The sequence below is a fragment of the Leuciscus leuciscus genome (genome assembly GCF_965113295.1).
Source record: "Leuciscus leuciscus genome assembly, chromosome: 10".
NCBI classification, from domain to species: Eukaryota; Metazoa; Chordata; class Actinopteri; order Cypriniformes; family Leuciscidae; genus Leuciscus; species Leuciscus leuciscus.
The window spans coordinates 36574216-36593158 of NC_138734.1; the positions used below are offsets into that span (position 1 = coordinate 36574216).

At 41.9% G+C, this 18943-nt stretch overlaps 1 long non-coding RNA gene and 1 pseudogene across 2 annotated transcripts in view; one reads left to right on the forward strand and one right to left on the reverse strand.

Annotated features, from left to right (window-relative positions):
* LOC309507346 (hydrocephalus-inducing protein-like) overlaps positions 1-18943 on the forward strand; it is a 64567-nt pseudogene that overhangs the window by 28319 nt on the left and 17305 nt on the right. Inside the window, exons 28-37 of the transcript in view lie at positions 976-1185; positions 5959-6064; positions 6605-6823; positions 7038-7454; positions 8672-8881; positions 9011-9117; positions 16838-16917; positions 17269-17619; positions 18412-18550; positions 18674-18881. The product of the transcript in view is annotated as a hydrocephalus-inducing protein-like (transcript). The remainder of the gene's footprint in view (positions 1-975; positions 1186-5958; positions 6065-6604; positions 6824-7037; positions 7455-8671; positions 8882-9010; positions 9118-16837; positions 16918-17268; positions 17620-18411; positions 18551-18673; positions 18882-18943) is intronic.
* LOC309508118 lies at positions 2769-4768 on the reverse strand. Its single transcript, XR_014209391.1, has 2 exons — positions 3870-4768; positions 2769-3267 (listed from the first exon to the last, which is right to left on the reverse strand). It is a non-coding gene; the product is annotated as an uncharacterized lncRNA (long non-coding RNA).

The following is an 18943-nucleotide window of genomic DNA, read 5'->3' on the forward strand; positions in this document are numbered from 1 at the left end:
TTTGCTTAACCTGTTTTTGATCATTCTAGAACAGTGGTTCTCCACTCCAGTCCTCGGGACCCGCTGCTCTGCACATTTTGTATGTCTCCCTTATTTAACACACCTGAACCAGATCATCAGCTCGTCAGGAGAGACTCCATGAACTGATTTGAGTGTGTTAGATAAGAGAGACATACAAAATGTGCAGAGCAGCGGGTCCCGGGGACTGGAGTTGAGAACCACTGTTCTAGAAGACAATGCACAATGAGATTTTTTAGTTGAACCCTGCAAAGATGTGTATCCCCAGCCACTCTCATGCTTTTGCCACAGTCACTTTTTCTCTTTTGACTATTGTCACGGCCAGCTCACTCTCGACCGTAACATAAAATAGGAGCACTTGTTCAGATTGTTTGACTTGCAAGTTTCTTTATTCAAGTGTCAAAATTATACAATACAAAATAATATAACTTAAAGGTATAGCGGAGGATCTTTCCAAATTTTAGATAAGACCCGCCCTCTCCACTTTTTGAAAAGTTTGATTGATTCACCAGAATAATTGACAATTAGGAGGACCAATAGTTTAGACTACCCACCAGGAAGTAAAACATCCTCCGCTATACCTTTAATGTCTAGGGTTTAAATAAAGGGGAAAAATAATAATCCAAATGGTGAGGAAATTTTGATACAGCAAAAGCACCGGTTCGAGCAAATGACTTCTCCTGGGGACTGCCGATCCCCAGAGGAAACGTGAAATGGATTGAATCAGTCCCATCTTTTATCCTCTCCACAATCAGATGAGATTATTCAGCAGGGGTGTACAATCGACCACACCCTCCCAAGTCATCCCGCCACCAGCAGGCGAAAATAGGAAGCGCAGGGTTGTAACACTATGAACACATATCATGCAGTGTTTGAGGCAGTTCTGAAAGTGAACACAAGGTAACTGCTCTCAGTGCAGGTTGAACTGTTTAGATGGTTGTTTAGAGTATGTTGAAGCTTTACTCTTTCTGTTTTGTATCACAATCAAACTTCTGCCCACAGACACAAAGCTCTTGAGTTTGATCTAATGGGTGAAGGAAACTTGCCCAGCATCACTGTTCTGAGACCTGTTCAGAGGACTAATCGAGGTCAGCCAGTGCTACAGTTTACGGGCGAGGGCAGACTCTTCCATTAGTGATCAAGAACAATGGCAATGTGCCAGCACAGGTAAGATCAGAATTAGTTTATGACTGAATTGTTATTTCTCTAACTTGAATATTCATTGGAATAATCCATTCTCCCATTGTATTTGCAGGTGATGCTGGGTACACACCAAAAGATAATCGGGCTGATTTTGGGCCGATTTCTCCCCTTCCGACAATCCTAGCTATGTCCCGATTATCTTGATGGTTTTACAGATTATTTTATCAGAATTTTCCCTTGGTGTGAGGTGTGTTAAGAGTGTCCGAACCTGCTCGGAAGAACGTCGGAGCCGCTCCGATCGCGAATCGTAAATATTAAACATGTTTAATATTTACGATCAGAAATCCTGATGTGTGGGGGGGAACTCCGAGGACAAACACGCGCACGCTCTGGAGATTATCACGTGAAACGAAACAATATCCAATCAGAAAGCGAGATGATGGAAGACACTGTCCCAAATGGCGCACTTCATGCGGACTTTCGAGCTGTGTCCCAATGTTGAAGGCTGCAGACTTCAAGGATGCAGCCTATGCGTCCTCTGAAGGACGCTCCATGTAGCCTTCCTTGGATTTCCTAATTGCGCAGCCAGGTGTTCCCGATCACCGCTCCTGGCGCCAAGCAACAGTGCGAGAGGACAGCTACTATCCTGATCATTCATTTTGATACAGTAAACAGCTATGGAGCCAGAATTGGCTATTGTCATTCATTTTTATGTTTTATATTTTACTTGAGGACATGGTGAGGATGTTTTAGCCCCGGCGCTGCCAGGTCATGTATTTTCGGTTTAGCCCTGTTTGAATACAAAACCCAATTGAATATAAAAAGTCCAGTATTTCTCGCGCTCGTCATTGGCAGCTGTCACAGTTGCCAGGCGACAAGAACAGTCCTTCGTAGGCTAGACCGGTCCGAGCGCGTCAGATGCGCCCTTTGATATGGGACGCTGCTGTAGTGAGCAACAATTTGTTAATATTGTGACTAATTTTGTTACTTTAATTTTCGGAACTGCATATTTCGTTAAGTATTCACTTACAAATGTGAAGTAACCTAGTGAAGTACTTTTTTCCTCACATCACAATATGATTACATTAAACTACACAAAAGTAGCTATATAATGTAACAACCAGATATTACTGTATATTGAAAATATACAGAAGTAAAATGCAACATATACGCAGTAATGCAGTAGTAGCCTAATATAAATGCAGTAGTTATTAAAAGTACTTTTTTCAGAAAGCCGTCGATTGAATCAGCCCTGCAAACCTGTTGGTAGACAACTTAGTGGATAGTGGAAATATGCACTCAAACACTCTGGAGACAATCCCAGATGATGTCCCACCAGCAGGAGGCCTTAGGGGCAGCCCATCCCGGTCCAGCAGCTCAGCTCAATAGAGTCTACATCATTTTTTTTCTTATTTTATGTATTGTAAAATTAAATGTTTATGTTGATTTTGATATGTTTAACGTATTTTGTAAATAGTTGGAAAAAGTGCTTTAATGTAGCCTATAGAACAAATGATTTTCATTTACCAATTTTATTTGAAAAAATAAAAAGGTATAGAATTTGTTTCATGCAGAAAGTATTACTGTCATTACAAAAATAAACAATGTCCAGAACAATTCATTCTCTTTTATTTACACAATTAAAGTAGCATAAAAATAAATGTACATAATTTTTCTTTTAAAAAATAAAAGTGAAAAAAGTTAAACAAGAATATGTAGAACATTTTTCAATCATTCTCTCAAGAAGAGAAAACAGCCTGTCCATCCTCTCCCTTCTTTCCTGTGCACTCCTCGCCTCTGCCTCCCTCTGTAGTTGCATTTCTTCTCTGATCAAGTTCAAAAACCCGTCCTGTCTCGCCGCCTTCGTGCTGGTGCTCCTGCTGGTGCTACTGGTGGTGCTGGTGCTGCTGCCCCTGGCTCCTCCTCACCGTGGGCACCCACTACTGAACTCGGCCCTGGTGTGTCCTCAGGGATTGAGGCGATGAGGACAGGGGGGTTGGTGCATTGCCTCTGTCCCAAAACCTCATCCATGAGGACAAACCAGGGCCAAGTTTCAGCAGTGGGTTTCCCACTCACACGCTCACCTGTCCCAGGACACTTGCAATCCTAAAGGCAGAGCAAATGAACCATGGCTTGTTAACAACAACAGGACAATACATTTCAGCAAAGATGTGTGTATTACTTTTCTTATATATATATATATATATATATATATATATATATATATATATATATATATATATATATATATATATAAACCCATTTTTTCCTGAATTGTTCTAAAAAAGCAGAAAAGGGTACTTAACACAGAGGAGCAATCTTAAGTGCATTGTTAACACTGCAAAATATGACACATCAAGACATGCATACAAAATACTTAAGAAATCATATTTCTGTATACTAAAATTTGGTTAAAACCAAATAGCATGACAGCACTACAAAAACACATAAAAGTGAAACCCCATTGCCTTATCTACTGCTTTTCTTATTGTTTTGGGCTTTATTGGGTGAGTGATATTTCTTATAATACACAAGTGCAAATATAACAAATAGGTCGTTAAACTAATAACGTTATTATCACAAGTTTTGCCTAAAACTACATGATAAATGTAGCCACGCAATGGTGACGAAGGAGTTAAGAAGAAGTTTAAAAGAAATTTAACTCTGGTTTCGCTAGCTATTTGAGTAAATTAAAACATAATACTTACATTTAAATGTGAATTTGCTGTCCACCACCGATCTCTAGTCTCGGCCGCCTTTAAAAATAAGTAAATAAATGCTGTCGTCAACGGCGCGCAATGACTTATGGGGTAGAATAGGCCGCTAAGTGTCCATTTATGTATCCTTTTTTTCACGGGGAAACGAAGGGTGCATTTGGCGTCGCTTTTGAATCAGGGAAGCCTTCGTCGCGGCGCGATGACGCAACCGGCCTTCAAATACGGACTTCGAAGGATGCAGAACTGAATTGGGACAGCCTTCATCGAGCCGCGTGACGCAATCGGCCTTCAAATGCGACCTTCCAAGGATGCAGCCTTTGAATTGGGACGTCCTTCGTCGCGCCGCGGTGACGCAATCGGCCTTCAAATACGGCCATCCGGCCTTCAAATACGGCCTTCGGAGGATGCAGCCTTCACTTTGGGACACAGCTTCGGTCTCGTGGACTTGAATTGCGCGTGCTCGCTGAGTCTACGAGTCCGTAGGCCGTCCCATTCAGCATTTTACCGCTCTGAAGTGTGCTCAGCAGCGCCCCCTTTGTACCCTTGAAGCGGTCTTCCACGAAGCCCGCATAGATGCAGGCTCCACGCACTTTAACTACCCAGGAATCCTTGCGAAAGGCCAATCAGACAACAGATGGGAGGAGATTTCACTCACGGATAATTGTTGACATGGCTGAGAAGAAAATATTACTGTTTTTATGACCTAAATGTACATTTTACCAGTTGTTACCTACAGTTTATACAAACATTATGGTCATCGACCAGTGGTTGATGTCTCAAACATAATAATAGCGCGTTTAATAATACGATCGCATTATGATTCATTAAATAAATAGAACCGAATGGCAGGGCTTTACTGAGTCATATGTAAACATAGTATGAATATTGAAACCTGTAAATTGAAAAACATATATTTAAATTATGTTTTAAAATTGTAATCATAGTTCAAATGGAACATTATACATCATGTAACTGTATACATCATTTAAATAAGCATGATTTATCTATTGTCTAATGCCCAGGTGATATGCATAATATCAAAATATAGAACTGTAAAATTAGGCTGTGTAGTGGACATGCAGATAAGACGTCGGAGCGCAAAAATGTGATTTCTCCTGTCCAACAACAACCAGACCGTTATTTCCGGCATGCCGAGCGAGTCTGTCCCAAAAATACCTCTCAATGCGCCCTCGTGGACTCGCGCCAAGGGCCCTATAGGTCTGCACTACATGACGTCACCAAAGTGTGGACTCTGAGGAAGTCCACAAGTCCGGAGTGTGCCATATGGGACAGGGCCACGGTCATTCTCACACACACACACACACTTGCAGGAAGCTTAATGTTAAGATTTAGTATTCATAAGTGTAAATTTCGAGGAAACAAGCCTTTGTTTTTCATTTTAAGAGCAGAAATTTTACAATACCTAAACACAATATTGGGTTTGAAAAATAAGAAAGCTGCAAAGTGCGTTTCAATCTGTAAACATTTTCAAATTTTTGTTTAACTTTTAAGTTTGTCACTGTTTATGTATATGTCTTTTTATGTTTGTTTATCGGCTTTACTCTTTGTACCTCCCTGACTGTAATTGTATAATTCTTAAAATCAAAAAAAAAAAAAAAAAATCAAAAAAAAAAAGCTGAGTGTTAAGGGTTCAGTGAGGTTCTATAGACTAGAGGGATTAAATAACTTTTTCTAAAGAGACAATAAATCCAATAAAGAATAAATAAAGACAATAAAGAATGAATATATTTCTGTATAAAAGGTTATATATAATGGTAGGTACAATGGTTTTTTCACGTGAATTTTCTGTGAAAATCATTCCAAACACTATCGCAATTTCTTCCTGCATATCGTCCGTCATGCTTATTCTGAAGTCTCACGATATTTTGCGAGATTTCCTGTGTTCATAGTCGAGACTCTGGTTGAAAATCTGTTTGTGTGCTGTCTTTGTCACATCATGGCACACCACACACTATAGGAGCAAAACGCTTAAATCTAGGATTTTTTGTCCTCATGTTTGTGGTCTGTCACATTTTGAAAATCTTATAAGATGTAAAAAATCTTTTGGTGTGTACCCAGCATTAGCCTTGTTCTACAGTGTCACCTGGAAGTTTTCACTCTAAAAGCTGCTCCTGGCACTGTATGCAGACTGGCCTCCTCACACACGGAAAGCAATCCCGGAAAAGGCAAGCCTTAAACACAAATGAAATGTGTTCCCACTGTAATTTCTGCACAATGCTGTTATGTCTTGCTCTCCAAATAACAGCTATGAAACTATCAACACAAACAGCAGTAGATTTTGTTGGACCTTGTTCCATTTCATTAAATTGGGTATCATTGATTATAGGTTACGTAAGGGATCATTTAGAGACTGGTTCATCACAAAATACAGAATAATCAGTACCCTGATGTCAAGCAGGCGTGTTTGACCAAACAATGCACCATTGATCAATCAGAATAATGTATTCTAGAGAGCTGTGTTATAAACTTAAAGAATATTTTAAAATTTAATTAAGTAATTTCAAGCTTTATGATTGCTACTTTTTTATGGAGTGCTGTACGAGAAGGAACAAAATGTTATTTCTTCCATGACTTGTGTATAAACATTTAGCTGGAGACAGGCAATGATAAATTTAAGTAAAGAGAACATTAGAATGAGATATGCTAACAAAAAATATATTAAAATCAAATGTATGTGACATAACTGAATTTTTGTTCCTCTTCAGAGGCACAGCTAGCTCATGTAGCCTCTCTGATCCTCATGACTGGACAACAAGCAGAATTCCAAGTCGGTTTTCATCCAAAGGTGGCTCAGAAGTTTGAGGCCAGCATGAAGTTAATGTTAAAGGATAACCAGTATGATCAGACAGTGGTGCAGCTTGTGGGCGAGGGTTACCATGACATCATCATCCTGGACAACATTGGCAGCAAGGTTCAGCAGGACAGTATTGAAAGCAAGTAATGCATAGGACAGAAATATTTCCTGTGCTAAGTTCTGGATATTCTGTCATTGTTGCTAACTTTTAGAATATTTGAATATTTCAAACATTCCTAAGCATGATTAAAATAAAAATTGTGCTATTTATTTTATAGATATTTTTGGTTTCAATACCCATGTAGTATTATACGGTAATGATCCCTTCTGATTGCTCCTCTCAGGTCCGTTTGACCTTATGGATTTTGGAGATTGTCAAGTGGGCCACACTTAAAGAAACTTTTACCATGACAAACCCAAGCAGCTCCAAGGTGCTACGCTTTGAATGGCTGCCCAATGGCCCACAGCTGAGTTTTTCTCCACAAGTTGGCCATCTGCATGCCGAGTGCTCCAAAGTTGTGACTGTGACCTTCTGCTCAGAGCAGCCAATTGTGCTGAATGCACAAACTATAAAATGTAAACTCAGCATGATTTCCTTTCCAGCAGCCTGTAGACCAGGTCCCAGACTGGGATGATTGTCACAGGACTGTTAAATGGGTGGATGCAGACAAGTCGTCACAACAGCCAAACAAACGGAAGGTGGGTTTTGTAGTATCAGTTATAGAGATGACAATAGCACAAATTATAATAAAGCAAATGCAGTAGTTCATCTAGAAAAAGATTGCACATTTGATAAAGTTCATTAAATGCCAACATTTTGACAAAGTTTAAAATAAGAAATAGTCACATTGTGAGAAATAAAGTCACAATTATGAAATAGGAAGTTGCAATTTAGACATAAAATGGCATATGGCAATTCATAAATAAGTCACAATTGCAAGACATGAAGTGACTTTGCCTTACAACGGCATGTGAGAGAACATAGCCAACCTAATGAAGATGTGAGGTTCTCAGTTGAACGGTGCTTCTACGTTGACAATTGCTTGCAGAGCTTGTCATCACCAGAGGAGGCTAAGCAATTGATTGACAAGCTGAGGGAGCTGTTAGCTGAAGGAGGCTTTGAATTAAGACAATGGGCCAGCAGCAATGTGCCATCTGTCATTCACCATCTTCCTCGTGAAGCCAGATCGGATGGTCTGGAACTCTGGCTAGCCCATGAAAAGACAGATGTCCAGGAGTCCACATTGGGTCTTAGCTGGAATTGCCCTGTAGATGTCCTGACGTACCGTCACCGGCCCATAAATCGTGGCGCTCCCACCATGAGGATTATTTATAAAGTTTTAGCAAGCCAGTACGACTCCTTGGGATATATCCGGCACGAAGAACCATTTGTTGGATTGGGAATTAGGAATTTGAATGTTATCTCTTAAGGACTGTAGGATAAGCAACACTCGCCCTGGATGGGCCTATCAGAACCCAGGAACTCAGTCAACCACAGTTCTTTCCTTTTATGTCTTTACTGAAGCATATGTTTGTGTGTGGTCTGTACAAAGATAAATACAAATTACAATAAATAAAAAATACAGACTTCAGATCCAATTATTTAACAATCCAATATAGTAAACAATAGTACAATCTGTGTGGAATATTACTTGCAATAAGAATTAAATAGCTTCTTAATTAGCCATATTAGCATCTGAATAGGCCATTTAACTATAATCTCTAACTGATTTAACTAATCAACTCATAAACATAAAATATGACAATCAAAGCGATCGCATAATTCGACGGCAGATGTGAATATGATCATGCATGTAATGATCGTTAGTTAGACACGCTCAAACACTCAAATTTAGTTACAATAACTTCAACAATCAACAATTATATGCAAGATTACAACATATTACATATTCAGTTGATGCAAGTAAAAAAAAAAAAAAAACTATTAATGTAGTAATATATATGATGGATCAGGTAGGAGTTCTCGCTCGGCTCAAGGCAGTAGGACACCAGAGAGACCAGCAAGCTCTCTGCAGAGTGTGTCCTCTCTACTGCTAGGAGACCCGGAGCTTCCTCCCTTCAGTGTTGATCCTGGTATAGGGTTTATCAATCCAGGAGCGAGTCAAACCTTCCACATCCGATTCTCCCCTCTGGAAGTGGCTGAGTTTGAGGCCAGTTTGATCTGCAGGTCAGACACTCAGTCAGACTCCTCGTATTTATGTTTTATTTGCCTGTCAGATTTAATGAATTACTAACACTCTCTGAAATTTGCTTATTATGATTTACTGCTCAGTTACAAACTGTTTTTAAATTGTAGCATCCCTAATCTAAAAGACGAGCAGAGTCCAGTAACCGCCGAAAGTGGCCGCAGTTTGCTGCCATACTGTCATTTGTTCCATACCTGGAAACAGGCGGATCCCTGAGCCCAGGGGCGTAGCAGCCATTATAAAAGTGGGGGGGACAAAAGCTGTATGGTGATGTGACCCAAAGGTGATGTTCATAATAATAAATTCTAGATAGAATAGCAATTGGCATTTTACAGCACCCTAGTGGCAATTTTGGGAACATGCCATGATAGCTTACAGCAACCTATTTAAATCATACTCAAATAAAAAATACTGCAGGACTTGGGACTTTCAGACCACTGTGGACATCTATGCTTTATTTTTATGAAATAAAGATGTTTTATGATATTTACAATATTTCAGTTACACTACACTTGAACAATAACTTTTATCTTACTTCTTAATAGTTGGACAAAAAAAGTGTTCAATGAGTATACAGATTACATCTACAGTAATATTATACAACAGACATTTTATAAAAATATATCAATAACACCTTGAAAATGAAAATCGGGTTGAAGTCAAGTGAATTGTGACATTGACTATTTTGGTTGCAAAAACAACAAAATCTCAACGTCAGCTGACGTCGGTATTGGACATTGTAAGGTTTAGAAGTGGAGTTCATATTTCATATTGGAAAGTTGTAATGCTTAGAATTTAATATGATTTATATTTGAGTTAATATACTAGAAGTATATTTACAATGTTTAGTCAGTTAATTATTTACACATTTATGTGTTTACATATTTAATACAGTAAGGATATTCTGCTGAATCTGCCTCTCTGATTCACTCACGTTTATCTCAGTCTAAGTCCTTGCTTCTGATTGGTTAGTGAAGTCACGTGAAAGGCTGTTGAAGGAAGTGTTGTTGTTGTGACGGTGTTCAGTAAAAGTGCCGCTTGAGAAAGTCTCCTGTCTCCATTCTACTGTTTATTATCATAAAGAGTGATCTACCACCACATACCGAACCCTCACGTTACATTTGGTGGCAGCGTGGTGATATTTTGGTGGTTTTTGCACATTTGGTGAGTTTTATTCATACGACCTGTGGATGCGGTCATTTTTTTTGTTGTGCTATCTGGATTTGACACTCTTTGAGAGCAGTGGATTACCTAAAAACTAGTGTGGAGACATTAAGGGACTTTTGTGGTATTTATTTATTAATTTTTTTTTCTACTTTACGTGCTTTTTGTGAGTTTTGGGACTGGCCATTTTGTCACCATGTCGGCTGATGAAAGTGAAACTGGGCTGCAGTCTCCCCCCACACGACGACGGCGAGATGCTAACGTTACATCAACAGGTGCTGTTTCTCTAGCTACATGCGCTGTCTCCAGTGCCCTAAAAATTGATCTTCCACCTGCTTTTAAAGGAGATGGGACTGAATCATTCACAAGTTGGTCTCGACGTTTTGAAGTGGCAGTGCAGGCTATGAGTTCAACTGATACAGATCTGCATACGGTGATGGCTTCCGTCCTCCCTACTCGCCTAGCAGATGCTGCATTTCTGTATTGGGACAGCCTTCCTTCTTCGATCCAGAAGGACTATGATTCAGTAAAGGAGAAACTCAGGGACGTTTTTGGACCAATATACTCCCTGCCATTTTTCCAGACACATGTGAATGCTCGACCTCGTCGACCAGGTGAAAGTTTGGATGTGTACAGTGCAGACATCACTCGTCTTGTATTAGAAGCCTTTCCCAACTATGACCACAATGCACTAGAGGGTGAAAAATTTCGCCGCTTTGTTGCTGGCTTGGACCCAAATCTTCAGTCAAAAGTCCATGAGATGGGTGCGGAGGATCTTGAGGACGCCCTGCGTATCGCCAGCCGCTGTGAGAGGGCACGTGCAGCGCTCCAACTGACAACTGTAGGGTCTCCACACTCTCAATCTTCAGAGCAGGTAGCTATGGTTCGTCCTAAACCTACTGATGATAAGCTTCTGCATGCAGTTGAGCAGCTGACTCTTACTGTCAACAGCTTACAAAGTGAAGTACACCTATTAAGAGAGAAACACAGTTACCTGGCTCAGCGTCTGGACTCCCAAACTGAAAGGTTTTCCTCCGACGATGCTCGATACAGTGCGCGCAGTGTCTCTCCACAACCCTATTATAACAGACAACACCGCAGAGACAATTACTCACCTGAGCAGTATCATGGTCGTGATCCAGGGTCCTGCTATGACGGTTGTCCTCCTTCCCCTGTTACTCAGAGAGACCGTCAATGGCATGACAATGACAGACGTGACCGGCATCGCTCTCCCTCACGCCAGTCCTATCAGTACTCCAGGTATGGTCGCCATGACAAGGATGATACGAACAGATACAGACGCAGCCCTAGTCCTGCTCCACAGGGAAACAGGGATGCCAGTCCACACGCTAGAGGTAGTGTTCGTTTCAAGTCTCCTGAACGATATCCGCACTCTGACTCCAACTGTCAGGGAAACTTCCATTAGCTGCTGTTGAGGGGCAAACATCAGCTACTGTCTCACTGCCCCAGAAGGATTCCCCCAAGTTAATGCCTGACAAGAATGACTCACACTCTGATGATTCTGTCTCTTCTACAATCTTGGCTATTGTTGAGGGCATTGAAGTGTGCACTTTAATTGACTCTGGTTCTACTGTTTCCATTGTGAGCGAAGATTTTCGTAACTCTCACCCAGCATTGAAAAAACGCCCCATGACACCCTCCTCTCTGCCAGCTCGCTCAGTCGATGGACAGTGCCTGGACATTTTAGGCAAGTTAACGATTGGTATCAGACTTGGACATCAGGTATGGCAACAGGACTTTGAAATTCTCAGAGGTGCTTGCCAGCCAGTCATTCTTGGGTTTGATTTTCTGCGGAAACACCATGCCCTCCTTGATATAAACAACAAAATGCTGCAACTTTGGGACATGAAAATTCCTCTCCTGCCCAAAGGACATGAAGTGGCCGCCTGCTGTAATGTGTCTGTGCTAGCGCCCACTAAGATTCCAGCTATGAGTGAAACCCTCATCACAGCCTGTGTGTCAGCAGCTACACCTGCTTCTCCAATGCCAACTGACTATTATGGTGTTCTCATGCCCAACCCATCGTGTGACATCATTGTGGCACATTCTCTCAGTGAGGTTCAGAATGGTACAACTGTGGTTCGAATCTTAAATCCCTCCAGAGATGACGTTGAGCTGCATTCAGGTCAACACCTGGGTGAGTTTCATTCGGTTTCATCTGTTGACGTCATATCAGGGGAAGGGACAGGGTGTGCAACCTCCCCCGTGCATGATATAGCTCCATCTGTCCAGATAAATGACAGCGACCTGTCACCTTACCAAGTTCAGTCTCTGAAATCACTGCTTCAGAAATACTCAGCAGTATTCAGTAAACACTCAGAGGACAGAGGTCGCACTAGCATCATCAAGCATCAAATCCGCACTGATGAGGCCACACCAATTAAACAGAGAGCTTACAGAGTGACACCAGAACAGAGAGCTGAAATACAGACTCAAGTTGACAACCTGTTAAAGGCAGATGTCATTGAAGAAAGCTACAGTCCCTGGGCTGCGCCAGTTGTTTTGGTGCGCAAGAAAAATGGCACATGGCGTTTCTGCCTGGACTATAGAAAACTTAATACAGTGACAATCAAAGATTCCCACCCTCTTCCGAGAGTCGACGACGCACTGGATGCTTTGTCGGGCTCTGCCTGGTTCTCCACAATGGACCTACAACATGGCTATTGGCAAGTCGAGCTGCAGGAGGAAGACCGTGAAAAAACAGCATTCACAACAGGTAGTGGCCTTTATCACTTTAAAGTTATGCCAATGGGTCTCACCAACGCTCCAGCCACATGCCAGCGCTTGATGGAAATGGTACTTCGTGGCCTCCCATGGAAAACATGCCTAGTGTATTTGGATGATGTCCTCATTTACAGCCGCTCTTTCAGTGAACATCTCCAGCACCTGGAAGAAATTCTCTCCAGATTCCAGTCAAGTGGCCTGAAGCTGAATCCCTCCAAATGCTGTTTTGCCAGGGATCAAGTACAGTTTCTGGGCCATGTTGTATCCAAAGATGGCATTCAGCCAGACCCGCGGAATGTGAAAAGTGTCCAAGACTGGCCTACTCCACGGTCAGCTACAGAAGTAAGAGCATTTCTAGGACTTTGTTCATATTACCGCAAGTTCATCCGAAGCTTTGCACATCACAGTGTCCCTCTACATGCTCTCACAGAGAAGAATGCACCTTTCCAATGGACTTCTCAATGTCAGGATGCATTCACTTACCTGAAACATGCACTCACAAATCCTCCAGTGGTTGCATTCCCTGACTTTACGGTGCCATTCTCCCTCTACACAGATGCTTCAGGCTCTGCAATTGGTGCTGTGCTTGCTCAGAGACAAGGGGATCAAGAAAAAGTGGTTGCTTATGCTAGCCATGTTCTCACAAAAGCAGAAAGAAAATGGTCAACATATGACAGAGAAATCTGGGCCATTGTCTGGGCCGTGCGACATTTTCGCCACTACCTTTACAAACAGCCCTTTGTTATTGTAACTGACCACAAACCTCTCCTGGGTCTCAGAAAAATACCCATTGACAATGACAGAACTGGTCGTCGTGCACGCTGGGCCCTTGAACTTGATCCTTTTGAATGGACTGTAATTCACAAGGATGGCCACAGTCACCTCAATGCAGATGCAATGTCACGTCGCCCTGCTGACATCAGACCAACTGAGCAGAGCACCTCCTCCAGTGCTTTTGGTAATCCGCACTCTGACAAGAGACATTCTAGTCTGAGTCCTGTGAGTCTGTCTAGTCCGGTCAGTTTGGTACATCACAGCCTCTGCAGTACTGATACAAAGCCAGTTTGCTGTAACTTGACTGGACCACAACCTCCTCCGGCCTCCTCACAGGGTGTTCAACAGTCTGTCTCCTCCACATTTGTGCTTCAGTTCCCTGAAGAGGATTTTAAAAAGGAACAACAGCGAGACCCCGTACTGTCAGAGGTTATTAGCTGGACAGTTAAGGGACAGAAACCACCATACTGGCGCATGAAAAAACGCACACTTGTTGAGAAGGCACTTTGGCACGAGTTCCACAGACTTACTTTTCATAATGGTGTACTCTGCCGTAAAGTTTTCAACCCATCCACAACATCAGTGCTCCATCAACTGATTGTCCCTCATGCTTTGAAAGACACGGTTCTGCAGATGCTGCATGGAAATCCTGTAACTGGTCATTCATCTGCTGATAAGGTCCTGAAACGTGCTCAACAGCTGTGCTACTGGCCCCTTATGTCACGTGACATCAAGATGTGGTGCAAGCAATGTACTCCATGTGACGCCAGACGGAGTCCCACACCTCATCAGAGAGCTCCAATGAAAACAATTGTTGCTACTGAGCCATTCCAAAAGGTTGCAGCTGACATTCTTGAGCTCCCCATCACAAGTCGTGGCAACAGGTATGTGCTTGTTGTCCAAGATTATTTCTCCAAGTATGTCAACCTTTATGCCATTCCAGACCAGCGCGCCATAACAGTGGCGAAATGTCTGTTTGAAAACTTCATCTGTGAGCATGGCATCCCGGAAATGCTCCACACTGATCAGGGACGTCAGTTTGAATCTGACCTGGTGAAACATCTGTGTGACCTGCTGTGTGTGCAGAAAACACGAACCAGCCCATATCATCCTCAGTGTGACGGCATGATTGAGAGGTTCAACAGGACACTTATTGATCAGTTAGCCAAGACACTACTTCAGCAGTCTGGGGAATGGGGTGACTGCCTCAACCAAGTTGCTTTGGCTTACAATACCAACCCACACTCTACAACAGGATTCACACCATTCTTCCTCACACATGGTCATGAAGCCAGGATGCCTGTCAACATGCTGTTACCTAACAACACACCATCTTTGTCTATTACGGGTTCTCCTGCTGACTATGTTGCACAATTGACACAGAAACTTCAGTCCGCTTTCAGTTCTGCTGCATGGAACAGAGATTATGCCCACAATCAGCAGAAACGACAGTATGACAAGAGTGTTAAGCACACTCCCTATGTGCCGGGAGACCTTGTCTGGTTAAATGACCCCACTACAGCAAAACAAAAACTTGCTCCTCACTGGAAAGGCCCCTTTGAAATATTAGAGTGCCTAGGATCTGATGTGGATTCTCTTGGAGTGACATACAGGATTCACTATCTCCTGGATCAGTCTGATAAGTCCCAGATTGTCCACTACAACCGTCTCAGACCCTACTATGCTCCTGTGCCAGATTGTGGGCATGAGACACCTACATGTGACTTTTTGCAGTCTCAACTCCCTCATTTGACTGCATTATCAGGTGCTTTGCCCTTTAAGCCTTCAAAGTTTGCAGCCACGAGGAGCTACTCCTTATCTGGCCAGGGCAATACTCCCTCATTAGTTCCTCCCACTGGCCATCCACAACCCCGACCACAGCCCCAATCCTGCTCTCCCCTGACTCAGTCTTGCTCAGCCCCCTCCTTTGGCCCAGTAGGCCAGTTTGACACTGTCCCCTCTTCCACTCCTCAGGCTTCTGGTTCTTTGCTACGCCCGGGGAAACGTTCAGTTAGACCTCCAAGATTCCTTAAGGACTATGTTCTGAACTGATACAGTTGCTTTATTGCTGTGGTTATTGTTACTTGTTTATTTGATGGGAAACGGGGACGTTTCTTTTGTGGGAGGGGGAGGAAATGTAAGGTTTAGAAGTGGAGTTCATATTTCATATTGGAAAGTTGTAATGCTTAGAATTTAATATGATTTATATTTGAGTTAATATACTAGAAGTATATTTACAATGTTTAGTCAGTTAATTATTTACACATTTATGTGTTTACATATTTAATACAGTAAGGATATTCTGCTGAATCTGCCTCTCTGATTCACTCACGTTTATCTCAGTCTAAGTCCTTGCTTCTGATTGGTTAGTGAAGTCACGTGAAAGGCTGTTGAAGGAAGTGTTGTTGTTGTGACGGTGTTCAGTAAAAGTGCCGCTTGAGAAAGTCTCCTGTCTCCATTCTACTGTTTATTATCATAAAGAGTGATCTACCACCACATACCGAACCCTCACGTTACAACATCAATTTAACATTGACATTAGATGTTGAATTTACATTGAATTTTGGTCACCCGACGTCGCAACCGAAATTGAACCAAATATAAACGTCTTATGACGTTGTGTGCCTACTGGGAATAATCTGTTATGTCTCATTTAACAGACGCTTTTATCCAAAATCGGCAAGTAGGAGAGCATTTAACACACTCGGCACAATCCGGCGCGACATGGTGCGTTCACACCAAACGCGAATAGAGCGTCTGGCGCGAGTGATTTCAATGTAAATACAAAGACGCGTTTACGCGCGTCTGGAGGTCCTGCGGCGCGAATGTCTTACTGCGTTACAGTAAGTTAAATCATAACAAGGAAACTTTAAGCGTGATTAATCATGTCATCGCAACATATTGTAACACATACTTACAGTGTGTGTTTGGAAAAAAGGATGTAATAGTCCTCTGCTTTTTTCTGGGGTGCATTTCACCCCAGACGGCCAAACATCAAAGTGACTAAAACGAATGAAAATTCGCAAGAGCAACAAGAGATTTGAAGCTCATGGCAGACACGCCCAATAGATGATTCACGCTGTGATTGGCTGACTGTTAGTTCACTCAAGTCTAAGTAACAAATCAGAGAACACGGGCGGAAATATTGGCGCTGGGTCAAAAAAAAAAAAATGCGGGGGACAGAATATCCTCTTTCTAAAAGTGCGGGGGACGTGTCCCCCCCGTCCCCCCCGGTTGCTACGCCCCTGCCTGAGCCCCACAGCTCGCTCACTGTGGACCCCAATGCCAGGGTTATTGAGATCAACTCAGTGGGTATTGGCACTTCTGTCCGCAGGTAAGACATTTTATAAAATGGATAGTTCCAAGTTTGATTAATAAACCATAAATTGTTACATAATATGTATTATTTTAATGGAAACCTTGATACAGTTATTTCAGGATTCTTTGATGAATAGTTTTTTCAAAAGAACAGCATCTATTTGAAATAGAAATCTTTTGCAAATCTATACAGTTTTTAACGTGATTACATTTTACATCATTGTATGGGAAATGCACCCCTGAATGGTAGTGTATTGTACTCTATATACTATATATATATATACTATATGCTGACAGTCTCGTCCCTGATTTAATATATGGGTGAGTGATATTATACAGAAATAATGAATAGATTATTTTCTCTCAGGGAATTTGGTATTATTAATCCCACGAACAAGCCATACTCTTTCATCTGGAGATGCAACGACTCAGGCAAATCTCCTTTCAGCTGCCTTACACCAAACAAGTCCGTTCAGCTGAGAACAAATCATGTTGCAAATATTCTGCTGGTCAGATGCATCAATATCAAAGTTTCATCTCTGTTGTTTTCAGGCCTCATTTGAGTACCAGGTTCTCAACCTGGATTTAGTTGAATCCTTCTGGACCTTCTTAATCCCTGAACACAACTTGTCTTTGCCCTTTCTGCTGGTGGGCTCTGCTAATGAGCCTATAGTCTATATTGATCGAGCCCACCTCAATCTGGGCAGCTTGCTACTAAGTGAGGTTAAAAAAAAAAAGCTAAATTCTGACATGTTAAAGCAACACTATGGAACTTTTCCTCTGCGGTCCCCCTACAGGTTGGAAGCGGCATTGTCCATTACCGCTGTCGTAAATCATTTAGCCTACCGCAGCCTACTGTCGCACGCACGCCCACTGTTTATCCAGCACCGGCTTTGGAATGAACGATGTCCACAGACAAGGTAGAGTATGATGCATGATTTTATGAAAGTATGATGTATTGCGACATCAGAAACGAAGAAAAACTAAATAATGACTATTGTAACGCTTGCCGTAAAGCAAGTCAAATTTGTAGTTTTCTTAAGTCTCATTAGAACTACAGAAACACGACCCGATCTGGCAATCTTACATAGTGTGGTTATAGCAGATAACCGCAAAGCGGAGGCAAAAGTGCCTTTCACCCTGTTACGACTTGATGAACCACTGAAACAATGTTGAAAAAAAATGTTTAAGGTAAACATTTTTACATAGTGTTGCTTTAAGGGATAGTTCAGCCCAAAAAAAAATTTCTGTTATCATTAACTAACCCTCACGATGTCCTATATTCTTCTACGGAATATTTTGAAGAATGTTTCAACTGTTTTTGTCCATGCAATGAATGTTAATGAGGTCCAAAACAACATTGGAACATTGGAAAATCAACAGCTACTGATCTAGATGTTTACTGATGTGAAGGGGATTGACAATCATTATTTTACTCTGAAGTTATGGGTAACACATGCCAGTCTTTTCACCAGGGGCGTCCATGTGCCTTTATGTGCTGGTTTTGAAGCTCATCAGACTGTTTTTGTGGTTAATGGAGATGATCAACCATTCCATTTTATGGTCGAAAGGTCCTCATGCCACTCTGAAGGCTACCAGGACATCTTAGTGGTAGAGCCTATGGAGGGAACAGTTCCACCCAAAGATAAGTATGTTATATTTGTATAAAGTCTGAGACATAACATTTATTATTTTATTTAGTCAAAATGATTTACACCGTTTGATCTTATGCACTGATTTTGTTTACACCCCTTAACATCTGCCTCTGACAGGATCCCGATGGTCATACGGATCACTCCCACTCGTGGGGGACGTGTGGCTTATAATCTAGTGGTGACAGTACGGAGGAAGTTCCAGTCACTGACCATGAATGTGAAGGGAGAGTGTTACAGCATGAATGCTCATGTGCGATATGAGAGCCCTGAGGGATCCATCACAGAGCCCTCATCACACCAGATCCATCCGGTTGACTTCAATCAAGTAAAAAATGTATGTGATGTCAGTTATGAATGCAAAGTGTGTGTGTGGCGATATGTATGTTG